At 46.0% G+C, this 23,164-nt stretch overlaps 1 long non-coding RNA gene across 1 annotated transcript in view; it reads right to left on the minus strand.

Annotated features, from left to right (window-relative positions):
* Window positions 1–20,889: 20,889 nt before the first annotated feature.
* The window catches only part of LOC146820820 (uncharacterized), a 285,018-nt gene continuing 282,743 nt past the window's right edge, over window positions 20,890–23,164 (minus strand). Inside the window, exons 3-4 of the long non-coding RNA XR_014962630.1 lie at window positions 21,899–21,959; window positions 20,890–20,934 (exon numbers count right to left, since the gene is read on the minus strand). This is a non-coding gene — a long non-coding RNA (uncharacterized LOC146820820). The remainder of the gene's footprint in view (window positions 20,935–21,898; window positions 21,960–23,164) is intronic.

Here is a 23,164-nt window from a genome sequence, read left to right on the forward strand (position 1 = left end):
CAGCCCTGCAAGGAGCCTTGCTGAGCTGCCCTTCAAGCAAACAAAAGGGCAGGAATGCACTCTACCAATAAGATAGGGCGCATTCCTGTCTTTTTCCCCTACATTGGCGCATAATGGCTGCCATGCGACAACGCAGGAAACCTTGCGCCATGGTACAAGGGTGACTGCATTGCGGCGCTGATTGATTTTGTGCAGGAAGGTACACCTTCCTGCACACAATCAATAAATCCAGGCGATTTCCTCTTTCTATGTGTGCGGCAGAATGCTGCACACAGAGTAAAATTAACAAAGTGCAGAAATGAAAACATTCATCCTCGTCGGACCTCACAAATGCCACCCTTGGGTTGGTGTTAGATTCTGATGCGTTCCCAAGGCTCTGGTTTCTCGTAAATCTGGGAATACTTCAGATTACATGGGTTTTGCATGGGAAAGCCCACAGAAACACCCATAGAATGCCCCATTCACACAGGTTTATGCATGAAAGGGGCACATATTTACAAGGCGCTGAAAAGCCACATAAAGTGGCTTTACGTGGCCTTGTAAACATGCTGTGGCACTTTGCATCACTGGAGCGTAAAAAAAACTGACATTCCAGTGGAGCAAAAGTGCCGCTAGGGCCTCTTGGACAATAGAAGAACTCCCAAAATTCATCCATGGCAAGGTCAACAATGCCATGGACCTCCTGCCATTGCAGCTAGGAGCACCAGGGAGACCACTACCACCACCCCTGTCATGCATCACTCACTTGAACAACTGCTCCGTTCCTTTGGGTGACGACTGGACCTGATCCCCTCTAAGTACTGACCTCAGTAAGCCGGAAAGTCAGCAACAGAAAGCTGGAGACCGGGAACCGCAGGAAGCCAGAGACTCTCCAGAGCCATTTGGAACCATGGAAGAAGGAGGGACGCTTAACCAGTCTACCTTAAATTAGGTCATCTGCCGTCTGAGAAGTCACATCCACGGTCCGCCCGAACTCCAGATGGCTGTGTCGCAGTGGAGCCATTGTCGCTTGGGAACTTTCAGGGGAAGTGTTGGGATCCTGTCTCTGAGTGCAATCGTGCATTGTTGTCGCCACATGCAGCACCTTCTGCCTCTATTGTATAACCTGCTCCAGATTGGGGGTGGCTTGTCATTGTGGTGGGGGGCGCATGCTCCTCCTACACCTACTACTATGACTGGCTCTGCGAATGACAGCTTGTTGCACAGACCCTTCACTCCCTGTCCGCAGCACCTGGCGACCAGTAGATTCCAGCCAGGTCCAGACCTGTTCAGCGGTGTCACAGAATTGCGTGCTACCATCTGAGACCACTCTCAGCCTTGCCTGGAAGAGGAAGGAGTATTTGATGCCCAACTCTCAGAGGCATCACTTAACCACTAGAAACGACCCCCTCTGCCTCAGCGCCCCCGTGGTGTAGTCAGGGAACAAAAGTACTGTGGCGTTATCCTCCTTCACCTTCCTCAGCTTGCGTACCTTCCTCAGGACTGCATCAAAATCCCTGTAGCAGGCAGAAGAGAAATGGTCTAGGACCTGTTACCGGTGGCAGAGAGCTTGCTGGTAGTATATGGGCCTGCTCCACAACAAAGAATGGGGAAATATCACCTGCTGGCAGTAGGTCACGCAACCATGTCTCAGTATATGTCACTGCATCAGCTCCTTGTGCACCCTCGGGCAGACCCATTGCTTGCACGTTGTTCTGCCAGGAGCGGCCTTCCACATTCTCTGTTCTTCTTCTAAGTGACTTCACACCTACCATTCGCTGCTGTACCTCCAATGCTGTGCTCCGTGTAATAGGGTGGACTTCAGCCAGTTCTTGCTCAATGTCGTTTACCATGTCAGTCAGCTTACCAGGATCTGCGTGCTCCAGGGTGACGTAGACTGTGATTTTGTCGATGCAGCCCTCAAGGGAGGAGCGCATTTGTTCACGGAAGGTACCTATTTTCTCCACAGCCATGAGTACAGAGTCTAGTGTGGAGTCCAGGATGTTTACTATCATCTGCCCCAGCGGCCAGAGACCCCAAAATGCTCGATCCACCGACAAGGAGGAGCATCCAGGTGTTGATGCTGTCCCTATGTGCAGTTGACCCATTGTTGAGCCAGATGCCCAGGCACTATGTATGACATGAGGTGCAGTGCAGTGTGGCCAGGCAGCGCTTCTCCTCCAGTCAGGTGTATGCTAGCCAGAAATCTTTGTTCGGGCGGCACCAAGGGAAATCAATCAATCAATCAATAAGGGACTTATATAGCATGGCTACTCAGCCGTGAGGTTCTCAGGGCACTGACGGAGGGGGGCTGCTGGTCGGACCGGGTGGAGGATCATTCAAAAAGCCAGGTCTTGAAGTTCTTCCTGAATTGAGTCAGCGACGCGGATTGCCTGAGGTATAGGGGAAGGGTGTTCCAGGGCTTGGTGGCGAGGTAGGAGAATGACCTTCCTCCTGTTCTGGTCTTGCGGATCCTGGGGATGGATGCGAGGGCGTGTTGGGAGGATCGGAGTTGTCTGGCGGTTCGTGGGATGTGAGGTGGCGGTTCAGGTATGCTGGCCCTTCATCATGCAGAGCTTTGTAGGCGTGGGTGAGGAGTTTGAAAGTGACTCTCTTGTTGACTAGGAGCCAGTGGAGTTGTCGGAGGTGTTGCGTGATGTGGCTGCAGCCAGGGATGTAGAGGATCAGTCTGGCTACAGCATTTTCAACGTACCATAGTTTCTTGACATGTTTCTGGGTGACACCAGTGTAGAGTGCGTTGCCATAGTCGAGTCTGCTGGTGATGAGTGCGTGGGTGACCTGTCAGTATCCGTCTAAATGTCTTTCGAAGCAGGCGTAGCGTGTGAGAGAAGGCTGAGGAAACTGCTTTGATTTAGCCGTTCATAGTGAGTGATGAGTCCATTATGATGCTAAGGTTACGTGTGTGGTGCTTTGCGGTGGGTGGAGATCCCAGAGCGGGTGGCCACCAGTAGTCATATCAGGCTGAAGGGGTGGGTCCCAGGATGAGTCATTTGGTCTTGTCCGAGTTGAGCTTGAGGCAGCTGTCTTTCGTCCAGGTAGCAATGTCCTTCATTCCACCGTGGAAGTTGGTTCAGACAGTTGTGGACTCATTGGTAAGGGAGAGGATCAGATGGTTGTCATCAGCGTAGGAAACGATGTTGAGTCTGTGGCTTCTGACGATGGCTGCAAGGGGGGCCATGTAGACGTTGAAGAGAGTGGGGCTTAAGGGGAACCCTGGGGTACTCCACAACTGATCTCAGTGGATTCTGAGAGGAACAGCGGTAGTCTGACTTGCTGGGTCCAGCTGGTGGGGAAGGAGTGCTATGTTATGTTAAATTATTTATAAAGTGCAGCGAATACCCGAGGGTGTCTTGGCGCTGAAGCAGAAGCAGCAAGAGGGGTAGAAGTGAACTCATTGATTATATAGCCAGGTTTTCAGCAGCCTCCTGAATTGAGATAGGGCGGGAGCTGATATGAGATTGAGTGGAAGGAGATTCCATACTGTCACAGCTCAAACCACAAAGCTGTTGCCACCCAATTTATATTTTTTGAATCTGATAGTATTTGCTCTGAAAGAGCCTGCTGATCTTAAATTTCTTGAGGGAGTATACCATGATATGGCGTTCTTGAGAAAACAGGGTCCTGAATCATGGAGAGCCTAGTAAGCCAGGCAATTGGCTTTAAATTTGATCCTCTTTTTTGACTCTCAATCAATGGAGATCATTGAGACAAGTGGAAACAAAATGGTGCCCAGGTACACCCAGAAGGAGTCTGGTCACTGAATTTTGAAGGACCTGCAACTTATTTAGATATTGAGCTTGTAGGCTGATTAGGCTGATGAAGAGGCCATTACAATAATCAATTTTAGATAACACAAGTGTGGAAATGACTGACTTCTTGACTGACATAGGCAAAAAAGTAAGATTTGTTTGTGTATTCTCAGGGTGTTATATGAAGAGACCACTGCGTTAATTTGGTTTCCAAGAGTAAGTGGTCATCAATCACGATGGCCAGGCTCTTGGCTTTCCTGGTGGGTGCATGAAGGGGGCCCATCTCCCTAGGCCAATACGGGGCCGACCAAGGGTTAGGGTTATTGCCAAGTAAGATCACCTCAGTCTTTCCTGCATTAAGCTTAGGATGGTGTCTATTCATCCAATCATTGATTCCTTTCATGCAGTCATTTTTGCGAGCACCAGTGTCATTGGCATCCTGGGAGGCTGATAATACAATTTGCGTATCGTCCGCATATGAGGTAAGGGAAAACCCGAAGGATACAACCAGGGAGGCTAGGTCTGTGACGTATACGTTGAAAAGAGTCGGGCTGAGCGAGGATCCCTGTGGAACCCCGCAGGGCATGCAAAATGAGCTTGAAGAGAAGTCATCTAAATTAATTTTGTTTTCCCTGTTAGACAGGAAGGATGACAGTAATTTCAGGGCAAGATTATTTATGCATTTGGTTCCAGACGGTGTATTAGGGTGAAATGATCCACCGTGTCAAACGCCGTGGATAAGTCCAGCAGGATAAGGGCTGCTGATCCCCCATTGTCTAAGATGAATTTGAGCTCATCGTGGCCTTAATCAGAGCAGTCTCTGTACTATGTTCGGATCTGAATCCAAACTGAGTGGGGTCCAAGCAGCTGGAATCCTTGATTAACTTATTTAGTTGCATGTTCATTACCTTCTCTATAATTTTCGCTGGGAAAGGGAGCCTGGAAATGGGTCAGTAATTAGCCGGGTCCTCAGGATCCAAGTTGACTTTTTTCAGTAGAGGCAGGATGGAGGCTTGTTTCCATTGAGAAGGAAATAAGCCAGTTCTAAACATATTATTAAATATGTCTGAGAGATGGGGAGCAATGATGTCAGGGACTAGCTTTATAATTGAAGGTGGACATGGGTTGTCTGGGGAGCCTGATTTAGTAGTTAAGATAAGGTCTTTTATTAATGCTGAGGAGATAAGTGAAAAACCCTCAAAGCTTTTGATAGACAGATCCATGTTGAAAGCTGAGTCCACTTTGTCTTGGCAGGTGACTGACAAAGAATAACCATGGGGAGCAAATGAGTTAAAAATTGAGTCGATTTTAGCCTTGTGGTCTGAAGCAATGTCATCGCAGAAGGACTGATTAACCCAATCTCTATTTTGTTCAGGTTGTTTGGTTAATTTATTGATAACTTGATAGAGTTCTCTGGCTGAGTTTTTAGAGGATTCAATTTGCGAGGAGAAATAAGCTGCCTTTTCTGTGACTAATAGAGCTTGAAGGTTAAGGAGTGTTTATAAATTTCTCTCTCGTATATATTATATTTAGCTCTCCATTTCCTCTCTTGACGTCTGAAACCTTGTTTTTCTATTCTGAGAGCCTCTGTGAACCAAGGGGCGGATGGACGAGTTCTGCTAGGGCCACCTCTATTTATTGGGGCAAGTTGGGAGAAGGCAGAGTTGACTATGTGAAAACAATGAGTATGCAGTTCCTATTGAAAAGAAAAATGACAGGTCATAACTGTTGGATTGAAATAAGTGAAACACAGGAGAGTGATTTCCTTTTTTTGGGAAAAAGACCCTTACACACCCGACAAGTGGGTGTCTTGCTTCATCATCGGGTCTGCTCCTACTCGGGCCGGCGCTGCAATGTCCGATCAGGCGCCCGTGATGGGGCCTACTTAGCGGAGATCTTCATTCCAGGCCGACGGGTGAAGTGTGAGTGAGGGTCCTAGTGTAGGTGAATGTGAAGTGTAAAGTGAAGTCTAAAATAGGGAAAAATAGTCCAGTCAAAATTGTTTTAATGAAGTTGGCTACTCCTCTAATTAAAATGAGAAAATCGAGTATAGTCACTCAATGTTGTGCATTTATACGCTTATAAATTGAGGTCGACATGTTTCTTGCCCTATTATCAAATCGATCGCAATTCCTCAGGACCTTATCAAATACTACCTACACATTTTTTGGTGGTGGTCACCCAACACTGCCAGTGAAAAGCGGCTACCCTTACAGCACCCTAAAAATGTGGGGGTAGTATTTGATAAGAGAAGAGAGCTAATAGTATCTAGGAAACCGGCTTTAGAGCCTGGGGGACGATAAATTAAAAACCGCCAAGCCCCCTCCTCTTCTCAAAGGGCGATCTTGCCTATGAAGCAAGTAACCAGAGGGTGTGGCTACACTGAGTTCGGGTGATGAGGTATTAGTGGCCCATGTTTCCATCATAAATAAAATGTCAGGATTATATGAATCTATCAAATCTGCCACTTCATAGGCATGTTTGATTAAAGAGCGAGTATTTATTAAAATGCAGAGTATTCCATGACTGTCCTTTATGTCTGATGATGTCTGGCTGATGATGTCTGGCTAAAAACTGGTCTAGTGGGGACTACACTGTCATATGGCCTAAAGCCACAAGAGGTACAGGAGAACTCCGACCCTTGACCAGGAAATAGACTGTTGCTGCAGTGATCATTAGTCATTAGCTTGTTTAATGCAAGAAATTCCTTCCTGGTGTCAGAAATGTTAGGATTAAGATCAGGATTGAAACCGACAGGGGGAATGGCCCTGGGCACGGTCCCGGTGGCGCGCCCGCTGCGCATGTCTGCTGTGCGTCCGCTCACACATGCCACCTAAATACTGTGGCTGTGTCAGCTGTGCGCCCTTCACCGTAAGTGCGTGAAGCAAGGGGGGAGGAGGTGCGTCCCTCTGCACAATCGGCAGGAAATGCCTTGGCGGACCGGGGACTACCGACCAAGGGAATGCCCAGTGTAAAGTGCAAGATGCGGTAAGAGTTTAGCAGCAATTAGCGCAAATATTAATGAATTTCAAACAGTCACCCAGTATTGGGCAAATATGTAAAAACAATAAAACGGTTTTCAATAAATGGTCCCACACATGCCACATAATTACTGTGGCTGTGTCAGCTGATCGCCCTTTGCCGGAAGTGCGGGCAGTGGATCCAGTTCAAAGCCTTGTCATGGATTCCAGCATTCTGGAGTCTTGTGAATAGAGTGCAATGGGAGACGGTGTTGAAGGAGTCAAAGAAGTCTAGCAGGATGAGGCCTACGGTCTCGCCCCGGTCGAGGAGCAAGCAGATGTAATTTGTGGTGGCGAGGAGTCTTTGTGCTGTGGTTGTATGGAAGCCAGATTGGGAGATGCCCAGGACGTGGTTTACTTCGTTGAACTCAGAGAGTTGGGCGTTGATGGCCTTCTCTATGACCTTGGCTGGGAAGGAGAGGAGTGGGATCAGTCTGAAGTTATTGAGGTCTGTTGGTTCTGAAGATGGCATCATCAGCAGAGGGTTGTTCTCGGCATGTTTTCAATTGTCGGAGAAGATGTGGGCTTCAGTGGAGTAGTTGATGGTGTGGCAAAGCTGGGGGTTGATGGCAGTGGCTGCTCAGTGGAAGATGTGGTATGACCAGTGATCTGTTGGGTCTTGACCATGTCCTCTGTTGTGAGCAGGTTCCTGCAGAGCACGGTCTGTTGTTGCGGCTTGGTTGTGTACGATGGTGTCGGGCGTGGTGGCCGGATCTTGGGAGTGGAAGCTGTCATAGATCTACCTACCTTGTTATGGAAGAAGGTGCCAAGTTTGTTGCAAAGGTCTTGGGAGGGGGGCAAGTCTGTGGTTTTGCTGTTAGGCCTGGTGAACTCCTTGACGATGGCAGAGTTCATTGCTGTTGTGTGCATTGGTGTTGATTTTGTCTTGGAAGGCTATTTTCTTAATGTTTTTCAGGAGGTGGTGTGCGTTGATGGTGGATTTTAAGGTTGCATTTGTTTCTGGAGTTTTATGGTGCCTCCATCTCTTCTCAAGACATTTGCGTGTGGACTTGTGAAGTGCAGTAGTTAACCAGCTCTGCCTTCTTGGAGTGTTGTTTGCCTCGTCTTTTCTCGAGGGGTGCCAGGGTTTTGATGCAGTTGGAGATCCATCAGTGGAGTTTGCGAGATGCGGTGTTGGTGTGGCCATGGCGGAATGGTGGTGCTGAGGGAGTTGAAGAGAGGTTCTTCGGTGGCCTTGATCCAGCTGCAACAGGGGCAATGATGGTGGTGATGTACGGTGGGCATGGTGAAAGCGAGATGTATGCAATGGTGGTTTGTCCAGGAAAATTCAGTGGTGTGGCTGTAGTTGAAGTTCCAGCTGGCAGAGAAGACGGGGTAGGGCTTGTGTCTGGATATGTGGGTCGGTGCAGTGACTAGCTGCTTGAGTCCGATGCTGGCATGGTACTCCAGGAGGGAGGTGGTGTTTTGCTCACTGGGGTTGTCCAGGTGGAAGTTGAGGTCTCCGAGTAGGATGTAGTCAGTGGATGCGAGAGCCTGGGGTATGAAGAGGTCTACGATGGCATTGGTGAAGGGGTGTCGGGCCGGTGGACCTATAGACAAGGGTGCAGCGGAGGGTTGGAGGGTGGTTTTGAGGTTGGTACGGTCTGGGAGTGGAGGTCTTCCATGGTACCGTTGGGTCATTAGAGTGCGTGGTCAGTCGGAGTGTTCTTGTGTATGATGGCAATGTCTCCTCCTGGGCAGTCGGGTGGTCCTTGCTGGTGATTTTGTAGCTGTCAGGGATAGCGAGATCTGGTCTGGAGCAGAGCTGAATCCAGGTTTCCATGAAGAAGGTGATGTCTGGAGATGTGGCTTCGAGGAGGTCCCACATTTCTGTGGAGTGTTTGTGGAGGGGCTGCACTTTGAGGAGGATGCAGTTGAGCTACTCGGTGTGCTGTTAGTTGGCTGGGTGGCAAGAGGAGCTGGTGTGTTGGCGTGGCAAAAGATGCGTTTGCAGTTTGGGCAGGCAAAGGGTCCAAGGGTATTCTTCGGTGATGCTAGATGGCAGGCGGCATGGTGTCCTGGGTTGAGGGCGAGGAGGGTGCTAGCGTCATAGAGGTGGAGTGTCCAAGAGGCAGGGTCCTTGGCGCTGGGCAAGGTCTAGGCATGGATGGACGCAGATGGGCTTGAAGGCGCACCAGCGGCGCACCTACTGCACACGGCCACACAGCAGCCACCATTAAGTAGTGCTGTGGTGGTTCTGGATAGCTGGGAGGCAGGAAACGCAGGAGCAGGAAAGGACAATCGAGGGGGCAGGGCCACGGGGATCACAGGAGCAACGAGGGAGAGGACAGGGAAAAAGGAACTGAAAAAAAGCACAAAGTCAAACAAAGCAAATTAAAAAAAACAAAGCCAAAGGCAGAGGCAGAAAAGCAATTGAGAAGAGCAGAACGACAGGACAGCAACAGCATAAAAGAGGGACAGGAGGGCAGTCAAGCAGCAGAGCAGACACATTCTACCACTGGACCACCAGGCCAGGTATGAGGAACAGGCAGGAGCCTGTGGGTGGTGGATGGCCTCGAACTCCTGACCTCCAGGTCAGAGGAACCAGCAGCAGCACATGGGTACAGCAGCAGTAGCTACCAGATGGCTCTGCTCTGTATAAGGAGCAAATCCACTAAGGGATAGTCCCCCGTACACCCAAAAGCACACTAACAGGTTGCGAGGAAACGCAGCACCACCCGGTCACCTCCTCTGATCTAACAGTGGCGACCAGATTCTGTGTTTGCTAGTGAGTACGGGCGGATCAAGCTGCATGCCCAAGGGCCTGGGTCCAAACCGACCCCTGTGCCCCTAGCATCTGCTGCCACCAGGACCTGTATCAGCGACTTGAGCCAGTTAGTAGAGTCTCCCAATAGTTTTCTGTGGTGTCCTCGGTGATGTGGGTCCGCCGCAGTGCAGGGATTGCTCATCGCACAATGTGCACCACCCACAGGTGCGAGGCCTGGACCCGCGTTGACCCCTGGCCTTCTCTGCTCCCTGTCCCACATTCTCCTCACCTGGACATCGACACCAGGGCTCAATCTGCCCGGCTCTCTATGAATCTGTGACTCAACCAGTAGGATCCTCACCCAGGCCGGATTTTACAAGCCTGGTTACAGAAGTCGCCTTCGAGTCCGCTGGGGAACCTCTCGATGCAGGTGGTGCAACGGGGCCCTCTTAGGCATTAGGTTGCTGCTGTCCCGCCACACAAGTTCGGTGCAGCTCAGGGGCCTCACCCTCCACAGCTGCTGGGCAGCACCACCAGCTCCAGCCTGTGATGCAGAGAGATTTGCTCCCCACCATGGGCAATCTCCTCCGTTCACCCCGGTGTAGTGGTGGCTGTGATATGCAATACAGACTTCCCCACGTCAGTACGCAGGAGCGCCTCTACTGATCACAACTCCAAGTGGCACCAGGCGGTCTTCTCACACATGTCATCAATGTGTCTCTATGCAACCTGCCAGACTTCGCCACCAGGTAAGGGTGATCCCCAATGCCTCCATGTCTATAGTCCAGGACCACAGGCTCTGGCCCGATTCGCCAGCCTCCACCGTCAGGCCGCAGTAACTCCACAACACCGATGCCTTCCACTCTGGGTCTCAGATGCAGGCCCAGCGAGGCCTCAAGGCCCTGAGGACTATCCACGTTTCCAGGCATCGGCTGCCATTATGTCGCAAGGATGGCGCAATGAAAAGTGCTGCATCACTATTTTTCCCCAGCGATGCAGCACTTTTCATTAATGAGGCCCTAATTCTGCATTTTCTCTTCCCTAGGACTCTGGTTGGTCATCTTGGCTGTTTGTGGGGGTCGTTGACCTGTGCTGAACTTGGTCCTGGCTGCTCCATTATGCATTCCGCTGTTTTTATTTTCTTTTATTTCCTTAGAGGAGTATTTGTAGGCTTGTTTTGCCTCTAGAGGCTGGAAAGTGACGTTGGGCTGACTAACATGAATTTTTTTGCCGCTAATTGGCCGGCCGCCACTTTTTTCACTCTAGCGTCAAGACTTTTATCTCTGTGACGCTCGAGTTAGCAGCAATTTGTGCCGCCGCTAGCTGATCCAAACACCATGTAACGGCGTATTGTAAATATGTTGCTAACATGGCGAAGGATTTTGGCGATAGTCAGCGGTAAAACAATTGCCGCTAAGCAACTTCAAAAGTGCTTAGCGGCAGTTCTTGTAAATATGCCCCTAAGTTCTCTGTAAATGTGATATGGCCTTACATGTAGAAACTCATTGAGGGCCCATGGTACCTGCACTACATATGACATTGGGAGTTTCTTCAAATTATAAATGACAAAGAGAGATTAGCCCTATGTTTGTAACATTTAACCAGAATCAAGAATCTGGACTAAGGTATTGTCTAAAATTCAGTGGTTCTGAATGCAAATGACTTATGGTCCAATCTAAATTTATAGAAAACACCAATTTCAGATGAGGAAATAGAAAAAAGAAATAAATGCGCATCTCACAAACCAACATACAAATGTATGTTCTCGCTTTCGTTGCTCTTATTTGTAGTCTATACATCTGAATTTGCAGCACTTTAAGTCACTGCTTCTATTTGCTTTAGGCAGCGATTTTAATTAAAAGGCAACTAAAAGTGATAATAAGGAAACATATAGAAATTATTTTGATTTTCCAGGAAAAATTAAACAAAATTCATGAAATTAGTTCACAAATCTTAGTAGTAGTTTGTCCTCGTGCTCTTCCTTACATCTTTTTGGTATATGAAAAGTAAAAAGTAAATTGAGCATAAGTGTTGCATTCATCTCAGTGACCATAAGATGCATCTGCATCTCAGTGAGTGCAGTTATTTCCCATTTTGCACAGATTTACGTGTTACCAGCAGATCCCAGGTTTGAATCCCAGCAGGGCCATCTAAGGCATTTCAGCCTTCTGACATCAACAGAAAAATCCCCAGTGACTTGACCAATAGGAACAGCTGTTGCCGATAGTGCTTCAAAATGTAAAATTCTGCCATAACAAAAGGGACCTAAAACACAATTGTGCTATGCTTGATGAATTAAAAAAAAAAAAAAGATTTCAAAGGAAGTCAAAGTTAGGCTAGAGGGAACACTTCAACCAGGCATGTGCAAAGTTTGAAAGTCTCATGGCTTACAACTCTTTAGAAACTTTGGTTAAACTAATGGTAGCTATGCAAAAAGTGTAGTTATTTTAATTAGAAGAAAAAAGCAATGCACTGCCTTTTAGGGCAAAAGGGAGACCTGCACACTACAGCGGCTGTCTGTTTGCTCAAATGGTTGTCGTTATGAAAATCGAAACCCAAAATATTGACGTGTCAGAATATTGTGACCATAATATCTAGGGACAAAGGGGCAGATTTAAAAAAACACATACACACAACGCAACGCAGCACCTAAAGAGGCTGTGCTGTGTTGCGCAATAGGGAGGGAGCAGGAGAACGCCATATCTTCAGAGCTATGGGTCTCTCGTCCCCTCTCCCTAGCGCTGACACTGATTTCAGCTGCCGAGCGCCACACACACATTAGCGCCATAGCGCTATGGTGTGTGCATGAATCTAGCATAGGTTTTGTACAGGAAGGTTAACTTTCCAGTATAAAATACCATGCCTAGACAAGTTTTAAAGCTTTTCCCACTTTGTATGTGTACTGCACAGTGCAGCACGCATGCAAAGTTGGAAAATAATGGAAAATAAAAATAAATCTTTATGTTAGTGCCTCCTTTGGCACTAAACCCTGTCTACAATTGTTTGTAGATAGGGTTTTGCAATGAAAGGCATGGGAGGTTGCATGGGAATGCCCCCTTGGTGCTAAGTAATGCACAGAAGTGCTTCGAGCTGCTTTGTGCTATTTTTAGGGTCCTTTCCAGCACAAAACAAGTTGTGCTGGTTAGTGTCATTTTTGTGACGCTAACCCAGGGCAAAATGTTTGAAAATCGACCCCAAAGTTACGAATAGGTTAGTGTGCAAAGGAAGGTATGGATTTACTACTCTTAGCTCCACATCTAGGGTCCTTGAAGACACAAATATATATCAGCAAGGTACATTTATGTTCAGTGTAGAGAATGTATACAAACTTACCTTTCGACATTTTGTCCCTCTGTATTCTACTCAAGATATTGCGACCCGTCGACGTTCTGGCTTCGATATTCACTGCCTGCACTAGATCACACCTGCCCAAATTGCTTCCCAGCCCAGAATCCACACCATACCGCAATGTTTCCCTCCTGCTCAACCTGCCAGCACCCCTCATGACAGCTCCCCACCGGCCCTGCCCCCATAGGCACTGCACCTGTTGATAAATTTCGCCCAGGCCTGCTGAGCAACGGACATTGCCTGCGCTTCTGAGGTATGGTACCCAGTACCACACCATGGGAATGTTTAGTATAAAAAAGTTCAGAGATGCCAACCTAGTTTAAGAGGCCTTCCAGCGTAAAGGAATCTAGGGCCATATTATCAAGGAACGGCGATAACATTATCGCCGCTTTAGCGGCAGGAAAATGCCGCTAAAGCGGCGATAATGGTCTTGATAATATGCCTTAGAGAATTCCCATAGAAGCCCAGGTTCTGGTGTGAACCTGGGCTTCTATGGGAATTCACAAGGGTATATTATCAAGCCCATTATCGCCGCTTTAGCGGCAGTTTCCTGACGCTAAAGCGGCGATAATGTTATCGCCGTTCCTTGATAATATGGCCCCTGGAGATTTAGAGAACAACTTTCTGCGTTCGACAAAATGCAGCCAAAGTTTTTCTTCTTGAAAATTCTCAAAATTGCATCGATTTTGTCAGTTTCTTAAACTTTAAAACAAGTAGTCTCCCAAAACACTACTACTTTTTATACGCCATCATGCATTTTAATTATCCTCCGTTAATATAGAGCCTGGTCTTTGCTAAAGTATAAACCCCGGGCACTCAGACACTGGGCATGTTCCAGTTTTGGGCCTCTGGAGGTTGTTCCTGCTGTTGGGAGCAGAAAGAAACCTAAGAGAAGCAAGTAAAACAATCTCTGATGCCTTCAACGCCTTGAGGCCCATAGGGAAGAATGGAGTCGCAATTGCAAATTGCGATCCCTAATTGCGTGTGCAATTCTTAAGGAATCGCAATTAGAGAATAGCTATTTGCTGCCTGTGTTGATGCATTGCATTTTGCGCTTACCAAATAGCGGTTTCTAAAGAATCGCTATTTGGTAATCTCAAAAACAAAGTTTGATGCATATGTCCAATAAAGTTCAAAAATACACCTTTCCAGGTGAGAGGCCAGTGCAGAGCATTAAATACTGGGTCTATTCTGTTATCTGTAGATAAATAGCAAACAAAACGGGTCATCGAGTTTTGTACCAACTGATGGCGAGACATCAAGGAAGAGTTCATGTCCACCATCAAGGCATTGCCATTATTTAGGCAGCTAGTTCTCAATGGGTGAGTCACCGTCTTCCTACAGTCTAAAAGTAGTCATGTAAACAAACACCTTCCTAAGAAGCCAAAGTATGCCAAAACAGTTACCAAATGTGGCTTTACCATGAATCTCTGTAGAAAGCATCTCATACATTAAGAAGCCCAGATTTCCTACTGCCCTTTTAGGGTAGACTGTATCTCCCAGTTCTCTGGGTTACCAATTTTCTGACCAAGCCTGTATTACTTTTCCAAAAAGCATGACCTCGGTCATAGCTCCATTTTTTGGGAGAAAACTTTGTCTCATCCAAGAAGCCACGGCACGCATGCAGTCTCCAAATCTGGCTTTAGTGAGCTCTACTTCCTAGCCAAACGACAAAACCAAAATATGTGTATGAAGGAATATCAATTCAAAATGATCTTACAACCTTCACCAAGGGGGACACGTTAATGTTAAAGAGCATAGCACTCAGGGTAGATCCCAGAGGAAACCCCCCATTTTAAATTTGAAAGAGGTGGATAGAGACCACCTGGGCACATTCATTCAGGAAGGTCTTCAACTACTCCAGTGTTTTCATTAATTAATGATGAGCACATGTTATAGCCTTGAGTCAAAGCTAAGGTGCTAAAAGAGGGTTCAGACACAACAGGAAAAACTGGGGTGTGGTTAGTTTTTATATTAAATACAACTTTTGTGTGAATAACTTTTACTAACTAACCAGCATATTGCTGAGTTTATGTTCCTCCTATATTTAAACCCTGGTGTACTTTTTCTCCACCCAAAAAGGCAATATTGGTGTTTGAGTGATACTCTGCATTGTAAAAGGATTTGCAATTTCGTATAGGTTTTCTGTAAACCTATTTCCTTGTGACGTTCTAACTGGATAGATTTGTACAGTCACTTTTTTCTCTCAACCAACAGAGGCGTGAAAGCTCTGACTGCTAGCGTGAAAACCACATGCAGGGAAAGTCATACCTTTTTGATAGCTATTGTAGTATTTACAAGAATTAGGTGACAGTTGTAAGAGAAAACTTCACAACGCAGAAATATTGAGATTAAATAAAGGGCAGAATAATCTCATATTGTCAGTCTCACCCACTGTCCTAAGAACTTTCATCCATGACAAGAGATAACAACAACCCAATCCTTTCCATAAGGGTTCAATTAAACCTCAAAGCAGCCTACCTGACCTGATAATCTGACTCAACAAAACACATCAAAGACAGCCTTGAGTCCCTGCGTTTCCTCTTCACAATGGAAACGTCCATCAAAATGACCCTTTTGTATGGTTGCAATGTGTTCTGCTCTGTATGTGTCCAGTGGTGACGTGGCACAAGGCGCCAGAGTGCCATATGTCATCTGAGGCATCCCGCAGCATGGGACCCTCATGTACAGCCGCTGTGTGTTCTGCTCTGTCTTCCCTGATCGCTTTCTGCAACAAGGACTTTGGCTGCATCACTGGGGTGGGAGACTTCATTCCCCATTTTCCCTGACATAGCGGTGATGTGGCACAAGGCACCAGAACACCATGAACTCAAGAAGGCATCCTGCAGCCCAGGATGCACGCGGGTCATGCCCGGGAGTGGCCGGAGTGAAGACCAGGTCAAGAGCGGGTGCCCATCTGCGCCTGGACGAGGCTGGCTGTGCCCTTTCTCTTGGCTCCTTCATCTGGGATTTCCATTGGAAGGTACTGTGTTGAGGGAAGGGTTTATTAGGGCATTACATCAATACTATAGCCCATAGTGGGTTGGGCATTGACTAATTGATCCTTTTTAACATTACCGCCACAAGGGGTGGTAGTCCAGTTTTGCCTTGATCATCTATCTAGCCATGAGGAAGTGAAAAAATATCCCTGCACCGTGGCCTACTAGTACGACCCTCTATGGTTTTCTGCAGCGTGCTCTAGGAGTTATTAGTAAAGAGATTGTACTTTTTTTTTTAACAAAGTTTTATGTAGCGCGAATTTGACCTGGTATCGGGTATCAGAGCGCTTTACATAGCACCAGTTGCGATACATGAGGACACATTAATTTTTAATAGGCACGGAGAGATTAAGTGATTTGCCCAGAATCACAGTATGTTCAGCGTCATTGCCAAGACTTGAACCCGGTTCCCCAGATTCGAGGTCGACCGCCCTAGCCGTTAGGTCAACTCCTCTCCCCTTGCAGAGAGAAGACTATCCCTATCTTCGCCTCCTCTCTCTCAGTGGAGAGGTGAGGTGCAGCGGCCAGGGCAGCTGACTTCAGAACACAGGGTTCACGGTTTGATCCCTGGCTCCGGTGGTAGCATTTGCAGTCAATTCCAGATATCCCACCTGTTAAACCGCCTTTGCATTTACCTCCCAGCAGTACCCCATATACTTTGATTCTTGTGGGAGTTCTCCCGTTGTCAGAAGGGGTAACTGAGGATTGCCAAATTCTTAATAATAGGGCAGCCCAGTGGTGTATGAGGAATGTTGATCCCCCTCTACCAATTCTGGATGATATACTCATGGCAAAAAGAGTTCAGTGGGTTGACCCTATTTCTAAAATAATGGAGGGAGATTGCGTATTTTTCAATTTCAGAGATCCTGAGCATGTTCGGTTTATGTAAATATGGGACCAAATTCAGGTAATATTCACGGACGTCCTTTGGGATAATTTTATCCTCCTTCACCTAGTTTTACAATGGGCCCTACTTTTAGTAATCCTTTTAGGCCTAGGCAAAATGGCAACCAGAGATACATACCAATTTGTTGGCCCCTTTTGCCCATGCAAATAGATTTGAAGATCTATCAGGATTAGCGAAACTGGATTGAAGTCAACCGCCTGTTTGGCCAGAAGCCTTAAGTACTACAACTAAGGGTGCAGAGTTTCGGTCCCTGGATCATCAAATAGGGAATCAATTTGTGCCCAATAATGATATGACTTCTACGGCCCATGGTCCTGATTCTCAATGTGCTGTTTTATCCTGGAACATGACAGGGATCAACTCAAAGTTGAAGTACGAGGACAGGGTAACCTTTGTCTCTGGTTTTGATTTAACATGTTTGCGGGAAACATGGTCAGTACTAGATTTTCATATCAATGGGTTTCATTTATTTTATTTTTCAGCGAGCCCTGTTACTTCTGGCAGGGGAAGGGTGGAGTAGCAATTGTTTTGTCCACTAAATATGCTTAGGTGAAAATCAATATTGTATGTTCTTCTGCCTGGTATCAATTACGGCTCTTGTCTAATTTAGGCCCTGTAGATCTGTTAATTACAAATTATTATTATAATATTTTCGATCATCGTAACTCACAGGTAGTGGATCATCGACAAGAGGAAATTTTCAAAGTTACATCTTTGAGGCATCCTCTATGTATTATGTGGTAGTGGGTCGTGAGTCTGTGGGATCGACTATAAGGATGGTCATCCATTGTCTCATTTCAATCATTCCATTTATGGAGACATGTTAAATAGAATTATGACCTCACATGATTTTTCTTTCCTATGTGATTGTGCAAGCGTTTCCGCTGGGCAATGTCCGACTTTTGTCGGGGGGGGGTCATGCAAGTGTAATTGACTTTATGCTAATGTCTAGTAATTTTATTAGCATTGTAGGGGATTACAAAATCTTTCCTCACTGCTCCAGCAATCATAATCCTTTAACAGCGTCTCTTAAAATACAAACAGGGAGGTCCTAGCTGTCTGGGGTTCCTATTGGATACAATGTCAACCAACGTCTTAGGCTAAAATGGGATTGAATAAGCCTCTTGGGTCTTTGTCTATAAAATATTCTGCAAATATTCCGAGCTTATTAATGAACAGTTGTTTAAGCCATGAGAATCCACCCGCCATTTTTTAACAGAATTTTCAAATGTTGTAAGCGGCTATTTCATCTGAACTTATGGTAAAATCCTATCACCTTAAGGAGACTCCTTTACTACACTGGTTTAACAGAGCTTGCACAAAGCCCATACAGACCTAAAAGGTGCCCTTTTAGCTAAACCACATGGTATAGATTTAGAGAGGGCACTGAGGAAGAAATATAAAGCTGTCACTAAACAGAGGAAAGAGGAGTTGAGGCTTGGTCATATCTAGAGACAGAAGGGTCTCTTAAAGACATGAAGAAGTTCTGGGATGTTATTAACCGTCCAATGTATGCAGAGGTTCTCTCTGTTAAAATAGATTCCCTAATTTTGGGGGCACATGGGTAGCACATTTTATGAACATTTTGAATCCTGCAAATAATGTGGATGGTTTGAGTGACCAGGAACCTGAAGGGACCCAGTAAATGGCACAAGCAATTCTTTTAAGTAATTTAATTTCAGTAGAAGAGGTGGAGAATGCAATTTCCAAAGGCATTTGTTCCAAAGGCCCAGGTCTGAATGGGATTTCCATTGACCTTTTTACTGAAAATGGTAGCCTTTAGGCGTCAATGCTAACAAACATTTTTAGAGCCGCCATCGTTAGACCCTTGCCAGCCTCTTGGAGAGCGGCAATAGTGGTCCCAATGTCCAAAAAGGGTGACAAAAATGATCCAGGGTGCTATAGACTGATCTCATTGATTGACTCAGCCGTAGGAGTATTGGGTAGGGTCCTCTTGTCCCGCTTAGAATATTGGGCCTCTGTCAATAATGTGTTTCAAAAAACTCAACATGGTTTTAGGCATAGTAGAGCAAAATCTCATTCTTTCACTGATTGTCAGCAAATATGTTAAGTCCATGAAGATCTCTTTACATCTTGCCTTCATGGATTTGTCATGTGCGTTTGTTTCTGTCAATCATGATAGATTGTGGACTATGCTGGGAAATATGGAGTTAGAGGAACCATTAGTCATCCTACTGCATAATCTACATTTGGATACCACAGGTAAGATACACTATGGCTCCAACAGTGAGAAAACAAAGTCCATTTTATCGGCAGAAGGCGTCTGTCAGGGCTGTATCCTGGCCCCATTCCTATTCCATATTTATACCAATGGTTTAGAGGTACATCTGTTGGAGAACAACTTTGATTATCCTAAGATTGGCTGTGATTTTATCCCAACACTTTTATACGCAGAGGATGCTGTCCTCATTGCTAGGGCAGCAAATAGCCTACAGAAATCCCTACATGTATTTGTTGGTTTTATGACATGGTTGTAGCACTAATCACAAAGCAACTCATTAGAAGACTACAGACCATTCATGACTCGGCAGCCAGACTCATTCTTAACCTCCCACACCAAAATCACATTACACTACACCTCAGGGATCTCCACTGACTCCCGATACCGAAGCACGCTGATTTCAAACTCCACGCACACACATTCAAGGCACTACACAACTTAGGCCCCATTTACCTGAACAATTTATCTCCTTCCGCCAACCACCCAGGTCGGACTTGCACATATCCACTGTATAAACAGAAACGGGCCAGAAGGGCAGGCATTCTCTTACATCACTCCTAAATGTAGTGGCCTCCACCCACATCAGAGCCTCCTTCTCTCTTCTTGAATTTTGCCAAAGCAGATGACCTGGTTTTACAGTTAACCAGCCTACCAGAGTCAGGGTTAAGCACACACACCTGCTCAGTGCCAGTACACCCTCGCAGTGATGGTGTGTTGGGATGTAAACACCTTCATACTTTGTCAAGTGATTGACCATGATATAAACTATTAACTAATAAAGCAATAAATATATGATCATAAAATAATACTATCTTTTAAAATGTTATATGGATGTTTGTGGCTTATGCATAAGGTGCCTCAATTTGCTGCTACTTTTCAGCCACATGCTTTGAGTGATGCCATCTGGGATGTCATAGTACATTTTGCTTCTGACTTTTAGTACTTCAGTCAAAATCCAAGGTTTTAAACAAAATAAAAAATCTAATCTAATAGATTCTTTTACTGTGCCCTGAACAAGATTAAAGGTCATTTGTACATAGGCATTTTGCGTTTCCTAATGGTGCCAATTGCAATTTCGGGCCGTTAGCAAATGCAAAATGCCTTTTCAGAATGTACGTAAGGCATACCTACCTAGTAGAAACTACATTAAGGAAATCATAAAAGATGATATCTCAAACAGCCATTTCCAATTGTGAATCGCTAACCGCATGTACAACAGATTTCCTAATTGAGACTAGTCGCAAAATGCCCATTTAGGAAATGCTATTACCATTGATTTGGATCAGGTAGTAACCAGGTACAAACTATAAAAAGGCACCCAAAATGCATCAGACTCTTTCACAATGGCAGCTCTGTGCGCTCTGGCAAGGAGGATCTGGATTTTAGCTAGCAGGCAGAGTAGGAGGAGGAGACAGGAGAGGATATTCAGGGTGAGGGTCACCCTGCTTGAACAGGCTGAGGAGGAGATTTATGAGAAGTACAGACTCACTAGTCAGATAATACTTGATTTAAATGCTGAGTTAGAACCTCAGCTACAGGCCCCAGCACTCAGAAGCAACACAATCTCACCACATGTGCAGGTATTGTGTTGCCTACACCTGCTTCTAGAAGTTACCAGGGGTCATAGCAGTGGCAGAGGAGGTATCCCGAAGTGCCTTTTACAGGTTCTTCCTCAGGTTTCTGGACTTCATGGTGAGCAAAGTTAAACAATATATCTCATTCTCCAATAAGCCCCAATTATTGCAACAAAGCAAATTGATATTCTACAGGGTAGCACAGTACCTCAATGTCATTGGTTGTGTTGATGGCACACATATTGCCAAATGTCTACCCAAAGCAACTGAATATATATACAGGAACAGGAAAAGCTTGATGTGAGGGGAGACCAGGGAATATTCACCCAAACCCTACCTACTTACCGCCTTTGGCGACGCCTCTTCCCCGAACCGCCGACTGCAGAACCTGGAAAGAAAAAAAAGACTATCACAATATTGAAGAAGGATTCATCTTGTTCCGTGAAGGCGACAGGAGGAGCTAAAGACCCAAGGGACCAATCAGACAGCATGAACAGGGCAGAAAAGGAAACCAACGAAGCCCAAGGGAAGAAAGAGGAAGACGGAAGCTGGAGTCGGACCTTGGAGAACCCAGAAGACGCAGAGAGTGGGGAGTCTGGGGAAAAAGGACCGAAAAACGCTGAAGAGAGCGAGACCGCGGAGTCCATAGGAGATGCTCATACAGGCGACTTGAAGTCCGAAGACATTGAGGCCCTGGAAGAGTGGAGCGAGGAGTGGTGGGCACCAGAGGAGGACTTGTGCAAGCTGCTGCAACTCAGTACGTGACTAAAAAGGGGGGGAGGAGAGAACGGCAGGGAATGGGGGAGGGTATAAAAGTTTATTTTTTTTCTCCCCTCTTTTATCCTTCTTTTTCCCTTTCTTTCCCCGTAACTTCCTGGTTATATAATCGATGCATGACTTCAGCCGGCCCAAATTAAGGGGGACTCTTGTTGAGCAGGGATACCTTAGATACAAGCTGGCATTAGGAGTGAAGTTGGCAGTGAAGAGGGTCACCCTGAAAAAAGACAGTAGTATTCGAAAGCATACCAAGGAAAAAAAAGAGTCTAACTAAATTACATAAAAGCTGCTTATAAGTGAGTAAAGGTAGTCCACACAAAGCCAAAAGGATTCCCTCTTTTTGTGTTTTTTTTCTTCCTTGTTTCTCAGACATATTCTACCCCTCATCAGGGTTTTCGAACCAGGAGGCATAAGTTGCAAAGGACCTCCATCAGGAAAACCCTGGCAAATGTATTTTTCTTTACTTATTATATGTTTTTTTTTACTCATGTTACTTATTAGAGAGATAGAACTCAGGGCGACACCGGAGGTGGTGAAGGAACCTATCCTAACTTAAACGAAGTACTCACACTTACCGCTACCTTCTTCTTTTTGCCTTTCGAGCCTCTGGGTGGTACCCTCCTAGAAGACGAAGACCTATAAGGAGAAGAACAGAAAGAAGAAGATCAAAAGGGACTCTTTTCTTATGGTCTGATATCAGTGAGATCTACAGTAAACTATCTGGAAATAAACTAACCCCAACATTAAAAGATTCATTCAGCCTCCTTGCTTTTTTGTCTACCCAGCCCTCCCACACTCACTCAATGTGCAGGTAGTGAGTGATGACTCCTGTATCATAACAGACCTTGTGGCTGGATTCCCAGGCAGCACCCATGACTGCTTCATGTTCTGCCTCAGTAGGATACAAAACCGACTGTCACAGGGTGAGATTGGTGATGGTTTTGTACTAGGTAAGAGAATTCGTACTAGGTAAGAGAATTGCAGACTCATTGAATACAGTGGCCAGGACAGTGTTTGTTCCTTTTCATGCTCTTAAGATGACAGTGATTATGTCTTACATCCCTGGATACTCACACCACACCTGACTCCAAAGACAAGAAGTGAAAGGCAGTACAACAGGGCACACAGGACTATGTGCTCTATCATATCATAGGGAGGACCTTGAGGATCCTGAAGTTCCAGTTTGGCTGTCTCCAGAATTCCGGCGGGGCATTATTGTACAGACCGGATAAATGCTGCAAGATCATCACCACATGTGCCATAATGCACAATACTGCAATGAAGAAAGGTCTGCACAGCATCTTCATAGATCCTTATTCCGACACTGAAGATGATTTAAAACCACTACAGGTGCAGCAGGGGGTAACACATGCAGCAGAGGGAAGTGTACATCACACAGAGATCACCAACAACTATTTCTGAGGTAAGACTAATTAAAACATCCTATAATGAGACATCACACATGATGGTAATGATTGGTGTATAACTGGGAGACCACCTTTTATTCGGGTAGCAACAACATTGTTTAAATCAAGGATCAACTGTGTCCTTGTGGATGTAACATTGTTAAAAAGAAACAACAAAGTAAGTAATGCCAAACAAAAGTAAGGTGACTCAATCCTCTGATGTACAGTGATTTACTTCTTCCGGTCTCTGGAGCTTGGTGCCTTGTCAGCAGCACAAGGCTGTGGGACTGTTGACATGTCAGTCCCAGAATTGTGTCAGTGTGAGCATCTGGAACTGCATGCCTTCTGAACGGACATACCAATGAGGCTAGAGCCCTCTTCACTCTCATGTCGGTTCAGGATGTTGGGGTTATGGGTCTGGGTATTCTCAAGGGC

This window comes from Triturus cristatus, chromosome 6 (genome assembly GCF_964204655.1).
Source record: "Triturus cristatus chromosome 6, aTriCri1.1, whole genome shotgun sequence".
NCBI classification, from domain to species: Eukaryota; Metazoa; Chordata; class Amphibia; order Caudata; family Salamandridae; genus Triturus; species Triturus cristatus.